Raw genomic sequence first — 13487 nt, 5'->3', positions numbered from 1 at the left:
CTGACCTCAGGTGATCCGCCCACTTTGGCCTCCCAAAGTGCTGGGATTACAGGTGTGATCCACCAGGCCCGGCCTGAATCTGTTGCTCACCTGTCTGATTTGTGGCAGACTATCCCAAAACATCTGCTTGAACCTCCCCTGCAGGAGAATTCCAGGCCCCATCCTGGGGAACTCAGACAGAGCCACATTCGGTTTGACCAATGCCATCAGGGTAGAAGTGACACGTGTCACTTCTGGATGGAAGTCTAAGGGACTGGGGACTGGATGGTGGAGGATGCATGGAGAGGGCGCCTCTATCAGCCAAGTTCCCTGTGCCACCCAGAGGAGCTGCCACCCTGCCAGCCCCAGCCCCAGCCCCAGCAACACACTAACGTCGTGGTTGTGGCCCACGGAGATTCAGGGGTTGGGCGTTACCGCAGCAAAGCCTGGCCCGTCCTGGCCTTTGCCATCCATTTCCCTCCCCTCCTCCCTCTGCCTGCTTCACTTCCTGTTCACCCTGGGTCAGCTGTCTTGTCCTACCGAATGGTCAGACCTTCCATTTTTCTTTTTGAGATGGGTTTTGCTCTGTTGCCCAGGCTGGAGTGCAGTGGCACAATCACGGTTCACTACAGCATCAAACTCTTGGGCTCCAGCGATCCTCCCACCTCAGCCTCCGAGTAGCTGGGACCACAGGTGTGCACCATGACACCTGGCTTGCTATTTGTTTATTTATTTAGAGACGGGGTTTTGCCATGTTGCCCAGGCTGCTCTCAAACTTCTGAGCTCAAGCAATCCACGTGCCTTAGCCTCCCAAAGTGCTGGGATTACAGGCGTGAGCCACTGCGCCCAGTCTGGCCTAATTTTTATATATTTTGTTGAGACAGGGCCTCACTCTGTTGCCCAGGTTGGAGTGTCATGGCATGATCTCGGCTCATTGCAACCTCTGCCTCCTAGGTTCAAGCAATTCTCCCATGTCGGCCTCCGAGTAGCTGGGATTCTGGGATTACAGGTGCGTGCCACCGTGCCTGGCTAATTTTTTCTTTTTATGAGATGGAGTCTTGCTTTGTTGCCCAGGCTGGAGTGCAGTGGTACAATCTTGGCTCACTGCAACCTCCGCCTTCCGGGTTCAAGGCGATTATTCTGCCTCAGCCTCCTGAGTAGCTGGGATTACAGGTGCATGCCACCACGCCCAGCTAAATTTTGTATTTTTAGTAGGGATAGGGTTTCACCTTTTTGGTCAGGGTGGTCTCAAACTCCTGACCTTGTGACCCACCTGCTTCAGTTTCCCAAAGTGCTTGGATTACAGGCACCCGGCCTAATTTTTGTATTTTTAGTAGAGATGGGGTTTCATCATCTTCGCCAGGCTGGTCTCGAACTCCTGACCTCAGGTGATCCTCCCACCTTGGCCTCCCAAAGTGCTGAGATTACAGGCATGAGCCACCGCAGCCGGGCACTCCTCGATAATTTTTAAATTTTTTTGTGGCCAGGCACCATGGCTCACGCCTGTAATCCCAATAATTTGGGAGGCTGTGGCAAGCGGACTGCTCGAGCTCAGGAGTTCAAGACAAGCCTGGCCAACAAGGTAAAACCCAGTCTCTACCAAAAATACAACATCAACTAAACACTTAGCCGCCATGGTGGTAGCATATGTGGTCTCAGCTGCTTAGGATGCTGAGGAGGGAGGATCCCTTAAGCCCAGGGCACGGAAGTTGCAATGAGCCGATATTGTGTCACTGCACTCCAGCCTGGGTGACAGGGACCCTATCTCAAAAAAAAAAAAAAAAAATGCACGTAAATTTTTTTGCGGTGACATCTCATCATGTTACCTAGGCTGGTTTTGAACTCCTGGGCTCAAGCGATCCTCCTGCCTTGGCCTCCCAAGTGCTGGGATTACAGGTGTGAGCCACTATACCCCATGCTTTTTTGGATTTCTCATTTTTCTGTCTCCTCTTGAGGTTGACAAAATAATGTCCCCCTCCCAAATATCCACATCCTAATCCTCTGAACTTGTGAATGTGTGACCACACATGGCAAAAGAGACTCTGATTAAGCTAAAGATCTTGAGACAGGCCGGGCACGGTAGCTCACGCCTATAATCCCAGCACTTTGGGAGGCCGAGGCGGGTTGATCACGAGGTCAAGAGATCGAGACCATCCTGGTCAACATGGTGAAACCTCGTCTCTACTAAAAATACAAAAATTAGCTGGGCATGGTGGCGCATGCCTGAAGTCCCAGCGACTCGGGAGGCTGAGGCAGGAGAATTGCTTGAACCCAGGAGGTGGGGGTTGTGGTGAGCCGAGATCACGCCATTGCACTCCAGTCTGGGTAACAAGAGCGAAACTCCGTCTCAAAAAAAAAAAAAAAAAAAAATCTTGAGATAGGGGAGGGGACCCTGGGTTATTCATGTGAGCCCAATGTCATCACAATGACATTACAATGTCTTTGTAAAGAAGAGAGTGGCCAGGTGCAGTGGCTCACACCTGTAATCCTAGCACCATGGGAGGCTGAGGCGGGTGGATCACTTGAGGTCAGGAGTTCGAGACCAGCCTGGCCAACATGGTGAAACCCCGTCTCTACCAAAACTATAAAAATTAGCCACGAGAGGTGGGAAGGTGCCTGTAATCCCAGCTACTAAGGAGGCCAAGGCAGAAGAATTGCTTGAACCCGAAGGCAGAGGTTGCAGTGAGCCAGTCGTGCCACTGCACTCCAGCCTGGGCTACAGAACAAGACTCCATCTTGCGTCCAGGAGGGGGAAAGTCAGAGTGGGCTGGGCATGGTGGCTCCCGCCTGTAATCCCAGCACTTTGGGAGGCCGAGGTGGGCAGATCACGAGGTCAGGAGTTCAAGACCAGGAGTTTGAGACCAGCCTGACCAACAGTGAAACCCTGTCTCTACTAAAAACACAAAAAGTTAGCGGGGCATGGTGCCACACACCTGTAATCCCAGCTACTCAGGAGGCTGAGGCAGGAGAATCGCTTGAACCCGGGAGGCAAAGGTTTCTGTGACATGAGATGGCACCACTGCACTCCAGCCTGGGCGACAGGAAGACTCCATCTCAAAAAAAAAAAAAAGAGTGAAGCCATGATCCAAGGAATGCTGGCAACCTCTAGAAGCTGGAAAAGGCAAGAAATGATTCTCCCCCAAAGCCTCCAGAAGGGACCAATTCTGCCAGCGTTGGCTTTTGTTCGGAGAAATCCATTTCAGACTTCTGACCTCCAGATCTCTGAGATAATGAATACCATCTTGTTGTGTTATTTCAATGGCTAAGGTTTTGGTAATTTGTTACAGCGGTGACAGGAAATGAACACACACTCCAGTCCCTGGGGCACCAGCTCCAGGAGGCCAGGTCCTGTCTTGTCATAGCTGCATTTCTGGTACCCAGAACAGTGCCTGACTCACGGTGGGTGGGTGCTGTGTTTGCTGACTGACTGCAGAGTTGACTAGATTATGAGATCCCACCCCTCGGCCCGAGAGGATTGGACCAGAAGTGGCTGCCTGACCCAGGTTGGCCAATCAGACTCCCTCTTTGGGGGGGAGGGACTGGGCTGGTGGCATATATAAACCTGCCACAGTTGGCTCTGGCTGGTGAAAGTACCAGGCAGATTAACGGGAGGACCCTGAAGCTGCCCGGGAATCCAAGAGGGCGGTGTCAAACCGAGCTCACCCAAGCATAACAGAACCAGAGCTTTTCGGTGATTTCCTGGCAACTCCTGCTCCCATATCTCCTGTGTGTCCAAATGTCTAGATCCTAGAGGAGATCATCTACTCCGCCAAGCCTTAGTCAAATTCTGACACGAGGCCGGGAGCGGTGGCTCCTGCCTGTAATCCCAGCATGTTGGGAGCCCAGAGTGGGAGGACTGTTTGAGCCCAGGAGTCCGAGACTGGCCTGGATAACATAGTGAGACCTTGTCTCTACAAAATATAACAATCAGCTGGGTGTGGCAGTTCACGAGTGTAATCTCAGCACTTTGGGAGGCCGGGGCGGGTGGATCAACTGAGGTCAGAGGTTCAAGATCAGCATGACCGTTAGGTGAAGTGAACTCCATGTTTCTCTTCAAAGAATCAGTATGTATGTTCAGCTCTCTTATCCTTTAATTCTCCATTTTAAAGTTTAACTTCCTTGTAGTTTCGTAAACAACCTTCTCCACCAGTTCTAAGCAGTAGTTCACATCTGTTCCCCGGGTCCCCTGCTCTGTCCTGACTCATCCCAGTCACCTGCTTTCGCCCCTGGTTACCTGCTCTGACCTGTCCTGTAACCGTCCGTCCTGCCAAACTACTCACTCTGCCACTCCAGCTCATACCTCTGTTCTCTCTTTAAAATAGTCAATCACAGGCCGGGCATGGGGTGGCTCACGCCTGTAATGCAAGCACTTTGGAGGCCAAGGCGGGTGGATCACCTGAGGTTGGGAGTTCAAGACCAGCCTGACCAACATGGTGAAACCTCGTCTTTAAAAAAAAATAAAATAGTCAATCACTTCCAAGCACTTCTGCAAAAAAAAAAAAAAAAAGTCAATCGGAATTAGCCCAGACTGTGCTGTCTACCCCTAGCCAACAGGAGAACAACACAGCAGTAGGGGCGACCTCCGTCAGGAGTAAGGACCCTTTCCCTTCCCTCGTCCAGCTGTGCGCTTCCCATTGCTCCATCTGTGAGCCGCACCCTTCTATAGAAGCAAATCGCCTTGCTGAGGAAATTTGTTTGAGTGCTACTTCTTTTGCGGCACTGAAACTTTACATACAGCAATTTGGTGGCCGCTACAGGGACAGCATTCCACTCCGGGGCAGTCTCTGGTCCTCTCTCCTGAGGAGGAACGCTCCCGCTGCCTCATTGCAGTGGCCTCATGAGTGAGAAGTGAGGACTGACCCGGTGCGAGGAATAAGCCCATACTCTCAGAAACGCGGGGCGTGGGGGGAACCAGCCAGAGACCTGAGGTAAAGGATCCTCACATACCACAGTGACCATGCAGATCTGTGCACGGACCAGGGAGGGGTCTTTTCCGTGATGGGCTTCTTAAACCCTGCTGTTCCCAATCCTTACACTACTACGCTCACCAGTGGTCCACAGATTTAAAAGATGCCTTCTGGGCTTGTCCGTTGGCGAAGGACAGCTGGGACCTATTTGCCTTTGAGTGAGAAGACCCTCAGTCCGGGGAAAACAGCAACACCGATGAACAGTCTTGCCCTAAAGGGTTTGCAGAGTCTCCAAATGTATTTAGCCAAATGTTAGAACAAGTCATCTGATTAGCAAAGGTAAGTGGAAAACTGAGCTTAAACAAATGGAAGGCCCGTCCCCTCGCCTCTGCCGGAAACTAGACAAGAACTCAGAAGGTTTTAGGCTTAGTTGGACACTGTACTCTATGGACAGACTCGTATGCCCTAAAGACAAAGCACTTATGTAAAAAGCGCATGCAAGATGGGCCAAACCCCCTCATTTGGCAATTACCAGAAAACCAACAGGTGGGAAGGTTAAAACATCTATGAGTGACTGCCTCTGTCCTAGCTTTGCCCTCCTTCAGGGACCATTTCTTCTTTTTGTCAGTGTAAACAAGGGCGTAGCTTTAAAAACACTTGCCTAGGCTAGGAGCAGTGGCTCACTTTGGGAGGCCGAGGCGGGCAGATCACAAGATCAGGAGATGGAGACCATCCTGGCCAACATGGTGAAACCCTGTTTCTATTAAAATTAAAAAAAATTAGTCAGGCATGGTGGTGCATGCCTGTAGTCCCAGCTACTTGGGAGGCTGAGGCAGGAGAATCGCTTGAAACTGGAAAATGGAGGCTGCAGTGAGCTGAGATCATGCTACTGCACTCCAGCCTGGCGATAGAGAGCGAGACTCATCTCAAAAAAAAAAAAAAATTGATCGGTAGTGGGAGCGGAGAGAGAACCCCAGAGAACCCTGAGAGCAGCCCCGCCGCCGCCGCAGCCGCCAGCCTAGTGACCATCACATCCCAGGAGGAGCCATAGCTGCCACAGCCGGCCCCAGTCACCATCACTGCAACCATGAGCAGTGAGGCTGAGACCCAGCAGCCGCCCGCCGCCCCCGCCCTCAGCGCCGCCTACACCAAGCCCAGCACCACGGGCAGCGGCGGAGGGAGCGGTGGCCCCGGGGGCCTCACATTGGTGGCGCCTGCCGGCGGGGACAAGAAGGTCATTGCAAGGAAGGTTTTGGGAACAGTAAAATGGTTCAATGTAAGGAACGGATACGATTTCACCAACAGGAAGGACACCAAGGAAGATGTTTGTACACCAGACTGCCATAAAGAATAACCCCAGGAAGTACCTTTGCGGTGTAGGAGGCGGAGACTGTGGGGTTTGACGTTGTTGAAGGAGAAGCGGGTGCAGAGGCAGCAAATGTTACCGGTCCTGGTGGCAGTGGCAGCAAATGTTACAGGTCCTGGTGGCGGTGGTGGCAAATGTTACAGGTCCTGGTGGCGGTGGCGGCAAATGTTACAGGTCCTGGTGGCAGTGGCAGCAAATGTTACAGGTCCTGGTGGCGGTGGCGGCAAATGGTACAGGTCCTGGTGGCGGTGGCAGCAAATGGTACAGGTCCTGGTGGCGGTGGCGGCAAATGTTACAGGTCCTGGTGGCGGTGGCGGCAAATGGTACAGGTCCTGGTGGCGGTGGCGGCAAATGTTACAGGTCCTGGTGGCGGTGGCGGCAAATGTTACCGGTCCTGGTGGCGGTGGCGGCAAATGGTACAGGTCCTGGTGGCGGTGGCGGCAAATGTTACCGGTCCTGGTGGCGGTGGCGGCAAATGGTACAGGTCCTGGTGGCGGTGGCGGCAAATGTTACCGGTCCTGGTGGCGGTGGCAGCAAATGTTACAGGTCCTGGTGGCGGTGGCGGCAAATGGTACAGGTCCTGGTGGCGGTGGCGGCAAATGTTACAGGTCCTGGTGGCGGTGGCGGCAAATGGTACAGGTCCTGGTGGCGGAGGCAACAAATGGTACAGGTCCTGGTGGCGGTGGCAGCACATGTTACAGGTCCTGGTGGCGGTGGCAGCAAATGGTACAGGTCCTGGTGGCGGTGGCAGCAAATGGTACAGGTCCTGGTGGCGTTCAGTTCAAGGCGGTCAACATGCAGCAGACATTACCATTATAGAGCTATCCAGGCGTAGGGGTCCTCCACGCAATTACCAGCAAAATTACCAGAATAGTGACAGTGGGGAGAAGAACGAGGGATCAGAGAGTGCTCCCGAAGGCCGGGCCCAACAACGCCGGTAGGCGAAGGTTCCCACCTTACTACATGCGGAGACCCTATGGGCGTCCACCACGATATCCCAACCCTCCAGTGCAGGGAGAAGTGATGGAGGGTGCTGACAACCAGGGTGCAGGAGAACTGGTAGACCAGAGAGGCAGAATATGTATCGGGGATACAGACCACGATTCCGCAGGGTCCCTCTTCGCCAAAGACAGCCTCGAGAGGACGGCAATGAAGAGGATAAAGACAATCAAGGAAGGGCTGGTCGTGGTGGCTCAAGCCTGTAATCCCAGCACTTTGGGAGGCCGAGGCCGGTGGATCACGAGGTCAAGAGATCGAGACCATCCTGGTCAACATGGTGAAACCCCGTCTCTACTAAAAATACAAAAATTAGCTGGGCATGGTGGCGCGTGCCTGTAATCCCAGCTACTCAGGAGGCTGAGGCAGGAGAATTGCCTGAACCCAGGAGGCGGAGGTTGCAGTGAGCCGAGATTGCGCCATTGCACTCCAGCCTGGGTAACAAGAGCGAAACTCTGTCTCAAAAAAAAAAAAAAAAGAAAATCAAGGAGATGAGACCCAAGGTCAGCAGCCACCTCAACGTCGGTACCGCCGCAACTTCAATTACCGACGCAGACACCTGAACCACAAGATGGCAAAGAGACAAAAGCAGCCGATCCGCCAGCTGACAATTCGTGGGCTCCCAAGGCCGAGCAGGGCGGGGCTGAGTAAACACCTCCCGACCGTCTCTACCATAAGGTTTAGTCATCCAACAAGAAGAAATAAGAAATTCCAGCAATAAGAAATGAACAAAAGATTGGAGCTGAAGACCTTAAGTGCTTGCTTTTGCCGGTTGACCAGGTAGATAGAACTGTCTGCATTACCTGTGCAGCATGGGGTTTTTATTATTTTTACCTAAAGATGTCTCTTTTTGGTAATAACAAACACGTTTGTTTTAAAAAAAAAAAAAAGCCTGGTTTTCCTCAATACGCTTTGAAAGGTTTTTTTTTTTTTTTTTTGAGACGGAGTTTCGTCACCCAGGCTGGAGTGCAATGGTGAGATCTCGGCTCACCGCAACCTCCGCCTCCTGGGTTCAGGCAATTCTCCTGCCTCAGCCTCCTGAGTCGCTGGGACTACAGGCGCGCATCACCATGCCCAGCTAATTTTTTATATTTTTAGTAGAGACGGGGTTTCACCTTGTTGACCAGGATGGTCTTGATCTCTTGACCTTGTGATCCACTCGCCTTGGCCTCCCAAAGTGCTGGGATTACAGGCCTGAGCCACCGCGCCCGGCCTACAACTTGATTTTTTCAAAAAAGTCAACGAACTGTAAGAACCTGTTAATAAAAGTCTTAAAAAAAAACAAAAAAACCACTTGCCCAAAGGCACAGAGGCCACTGACAGCCAGTAGCCTTCCTGTCAAAAATCCTTAACCCAGTGGCCCTCAGATGACCCAGATGCATTCAATCTGTGGCAACAACTGCTTTGCTAATGGACAAAAGTAATAAATACATAAAGTGCCTTAAAGGAAGCTAAGATTACAGACTGTGAGCACACCTCAGCAGGTTAGAACTATCCTAAGTCAAAAAAAAAAAAAAAAAAAAAAATCTAGCTGGGTTTCTCAGAAATTATATACGTGGTTTATCTTGCACCTTCCCTTCCCTCAGAACTAAAGGTCTTTTTTTTTTTTTTTTAGAGAAGGAAAGAAAAAAAAATAAGTAAAGGAGAGGAAGAAAGAGGAAGAGAAAGAGGGAGAGTAAATGGAAATATTGCTTTATTTTGAAAAAAATTGGGTATTAATAATGGCCAATCGATGTTTCATTTACACTAATGGGTAGGTGTGATGTGGTATTGACAAGAATGTATATTTTGTGTATTTGAAGTGGAGAGTTCTATGAATATTTATTAAGTTTACTTGTTCCGGATCTGAGTTTGAGTCCTTGATATCCTTATTAATTTTCCGTCTCATTGAATCTAAGTCTCGTATCTGGGTGTTAGAACTAAAGGTCTTTTAGCCCCCAAAGTGCTAAGATTACAGACGTGAGCCACCGCGCCTGGCCTATTTTTTTTTTTTTTTTTTTATAGAGACAGGATTTCACCATCTTGGTCAGGCTGGTCTCGAACTCCTAACCTCAGGTGATCCACCCGCCTCAGCCTCCCAAAGTGCTGGGATTACAGGCGTGAGACACGGCACCCGGCCCTATCTCTCCAACTTTTGACAACCTTTAGTAAAGGTCTTTTAGCGGAGGTGCTACCCCTGGTTTCCAGCACACCAACATCAGTTTGGGGACCATGTCCTTGTCAAAAGTTGGAGAGATAGGGCCGGGCGCCGTGTCTCACGCCTGTAATCCCAGCACTTTGGGAGGCTGAGGCGGGTGGATCACCTGAGGTTAGGAGTTCGAGACCAGCCTGACCAAGATGGTGAAACCCTGTCTCTATAAAAAAAAAAAAAAATAGGCCAGGCGCAGTGGCTCACGTCTGTAATCTTAGCACTTTGGGGGCCAAGGTGGGTGGATCACCTGAGGTCAGGAGTTCAAGACCAGCCTGGCTATCATGGAGAAACCCCATCTTTAAAAAAAAAAAGAAAATGGAAAATAAAAAGTTGGAGAGAAGTCAAAGCTCGACCTGGCCTGGGAAGAACCTTACGTGGTGTCCCTAACTACCGAAACCGCAGTCGGGACAGCAGAAAAAAGATGGACCCATCACACCGGAGTCAAGAAAGCGCCACCCTCTCCGGAGTCATGGGCCATGGTCCCAGGGCAAAACCCTACCAAATTAAAGCCAAGAAAGATTTAACTCTTTCATCTCTTCTATTTACCCTTTTTTCTTTCCTCACTCTATTGCTGACCATCTAGTTATTAACGTAAGGAAGTCAATTTCGCCCGAAGCTATCACCTTTGCTGCTTGCCTTGTTATACCCTGCGGGGGGATTTGCCATCAAAGACAGCTCTCCACTTCAGAAAAATACCTCTGCCCTTCCTGGCTCTCCTCAGACTGGACGTCGGTGAACTGGGGCCATTTAGTCTGGCGAGAGTTCGGTGAAGCCCCTAGTGTCAGCCGCGAGTCTTGGCCCCTGGATACGGAGCTTTTATGCCTTGCTGGTCTAACCTTCTGTGGACCTCTAAAGAGCAAGGCTGGACCGCCTGTAATCCCAGCACTTTGGGAGGCTGAGGCGGGCGGATCACGAGGTCAAGAGATCGAGACAATCCTGGCCAACATGGTGAAACCCCATCTCTACTAAAAATACAAAACTTAGCCGGGCGTTTGGCATGTGCCTGTAGTCCCAGCTACTTGGGAGGCTGAGGCGGAAGAATCGCTTGAACTCGGAAGGCGGAGGTTGCACTGAGCCGAGACTGTACCACTGTGCTCCAGCCTGGCAACAGGGCAAGACTCTATCTCAAACAAAACAAAACAAAAAACCCATATATTCATTTTACCAAAGGAGTTACCGCTCCTGATGGCCAGCTAAACCAATGTAATCCAGTGCAGACACAGCAATGTAATCCAGTGCAGACACAGCAATGTAATCCAGTGCAGACTGCCATCTGTGCTCCCTAGAGTTCTTCCCCTACATTAAGCCATTTCTATGGTATAGGAGCCGAAGTCTCAGGGGAGGACCGCATAGGATCCTTTGAAATGCGCTTAATTGCTCCCCCACCTCCTGCACCCCCTTATTCCTCTTAAGTTCTTCGCTAACCAAACCTTCTCTCTCTTTTTTTTGGGCGGGGGAGCGGAGTCTTGTTCTGTCACCCAGGCTGGAGTGCAGTGGCAGGATCTTGGCTCACTGCAACCTCTGTCTCCTGGGTTCAAGCCATTCTCCTGCCTCAGCCTCTCCAATAGCTGGGTTTACAGGCGTGCACCACTATGCCCAGCTAATTTTTGTATTTTTTTTTTTTCAGTAGAGACGGAGTTGCACCATGTTGGCCAGGCTGGTCTTGATCTCCTGACCTTGTGATCTGCCCACCTCAGCCTTCCAAAGTACTGGGATTATAGGCGTGAGCCACCACTCCCAGCCCCAAACCTTCTCTTGTTAGCTACCTAATGATAAGAAAACCAAAGTAGCTGTTGCAGCGGTTAAAGATTTACAACAAACTATAGGCCGGGCGCAGTGGCTCATGCCTGTAATCCTAGCATTCTGGGAGGCTGAGGTGGGTGGATCACTTGAGGTCAGGAGTTCAAGACCAGCCTGGCTATCATGGTGAAACCCCATCTCTAAAAAAATCATAAAATAAAACAAACTACAGCAATTGAAACAGGGTGTCAGGATGCAAATGCTTGGCTGGAATGGATTAGATATTCTGTTGGCTCACTTAACAAGAACAATTGTTGCGACAGCCGGGCCAGAGACCCAGACTGTCCCCTTTCCACTTGGGTGGGCCTCTCACCGATGGACTGGGCATGAGCTGTATGGTAGCCCTCTTCCAGAACCCACAGCCTGGGGCGATGAGTCATGCAAAACTCTTGTAATCCCAGCACTTTGGGAGGCTGAGGCGGGTAAATCACGAGATCAGGGGTTAAAGACCAGACTGGCCAACATGGTGAAACTCTGTCTCTACTTAAAAAGATACAAAAATTGGCCAGGTATGGTGGCTCATGCCTGTAATCCAAGCACTTTGGAGACCAAGGCAGGTGGATCACCTGAGGTCGGGAGTTCAAGACCAGCCTGACCAACATGGTGAAACCCGGTCTTTAAAAAATAAATAAATAAATACAACAGCCAACAGGGTGAAACCCCGTCTCTACTAAAAATACAAAAAAGTTAGCCAGGTGTGGTGACAGGCACCATAATCCCAGTTACTCGGGAGGCTGAGACAGGAGAATCTCTTGAACCTGGGAGGTGGATGTTGCAGTGAGTTGAGATCACGCCACTGCACTCCAGCCTGGGTGACAGAGTGAGATTCCATGTCAAAAAAAAAAAAAGCTGGGCACGGTGGCTCACGCCTATAATCCCAGCACTTTGGGAGACCGAGGCGGGTGGATCACGAGGTCAAGAGATTGACACCATCCTGGTTAACAAGGTGAAACCCCGTCTCTATTAAAAATACAAAAATTAGCCGGGCATGGTGGTGCGCGCCTGTAGTCCCGGCTACTCGGGAGGCTGAGGCAGGAGAATTGCTTGAACCCAGAAGGCGGAGGTTGCAGTGAGCTGAGATCGTGCCATTGCACTCCAGTCTGGGTAAAAACAGCAGAACTCCGTCTCAAAAAAAAAAAAAAAAGAAAGAAAAACACTCTCCTTGGTGACCCGGCACATTGGCTGATCCCAGCACTTTGGGATGCCAAAGTCTGGGGACTGCTTGAGGCCAGGAGTGTGAGATCAGCTGGGACAACATAATGAGACCTCATCTCTCCAAAAAATTAAATAAAAATAAATAAACAAGTTCTCCTGGGATCATCTGGCTAGAAAGATTTAAATGATAAGCAGACAGGTGGAGATCTGCGGCCACGGACCAAGGACCTGCTCTCGCCCTTCCTGACCAAGTCCTGGGGCCCGCAGTGTGTGTCCTGCCCTATGGCCCCATCTCCTCTAAGGAATCTCTGTACGCTTCCCGAAGACTCCTTTATTTATTTATTTTTTTTGAGATGGAGTCTTGCTCTGTTGCGCAGCCCGGCCAACATGAAACAACTTGGGAGGCTGAGGCAAGAGAATGGTTTGAACCCGGGAGCTGGAGGTTGCAGTGAGCCAAGACTGCGCCACTGCACTCCAGCCTCGGTGACAGACTGAGCCTGTCTCAAAACAAACAAAAAACCCACCCCCAGAATACCAGGGCAGTGGTGCACTGAAGCGGCTCACATCGGCTCTGTTAACATTTCAGGATTCTGTCAGCCATTTGTTCAATCACCTGTACCCTGAAAGCCAGCACAGTGGGAGCATTTATACCACGGAATTTGACAAAAGTCACATAGGACTTTGGTTTTATTCCAGAGAGCTCCTTTTCTGCATTCGGATCCTGAGGCAATGAAAAGGCAGAGAAAAGTAGAGAGCAAGAGCCGCCGAATGAAGACAGGAAGAAATGAGAATCTAAGGCCCTGTCCGGGGCCCTGAGTCCCCGTGTCTGTTTCACAAACACAGCATGGTGCTGGAGCCAGCACCTGAGCTGCTCAACCTCGGAACTAAAACGGCCTCAAGCCAGGTGTGGTGGTGGCACATGTCTGTGGCCCCAGCTACATGTGAGGCTGAAGCATGAGGATCCCTTGAGCCCCAGAGGCTGAGGCTGCTCTGAGCCAAGATTGCGCCACTTTGCTCTAGCCTGGGGTGACAGAGCCAGACTCTATCTCAAAAAAAAAAGAAAAAAGCCTCAAATCTGCCAGATGTTACTACT

The 13487-nt window shown here is 50.8% G+C and overlaps 1 pseudogene; it reads left to right on the top strand.

The window, feature by feature from the left end:
• Window positions 1-5847: 5847 nt before the first annotated feature.
• LOC100410912 (Y-box-binding protein 1-like) lies at window positions 5848-8040 on the top strand (annotated as a pseudogene).
• Window positions 8041-13487: the final 5447 nt, after the last annotated feature.

Source organism: Callithrix jacchus, chromosome 22 (assembly GCF_049354715.1).
Source record: "Callithrix jacchus isolate 240 chromosome 22, calJac240_pri, whole genome shotgun sequence".
NCBI lineage: Eukaryota > Metazoa > Chordata > Mammalia > Primates > Cebidae > Callithrix > Callithrix jacchus.
Note: the sequence above shows the minus strand (reverse complement) of the source record. Positions and strands in the feature narration are given on the sequence as shown.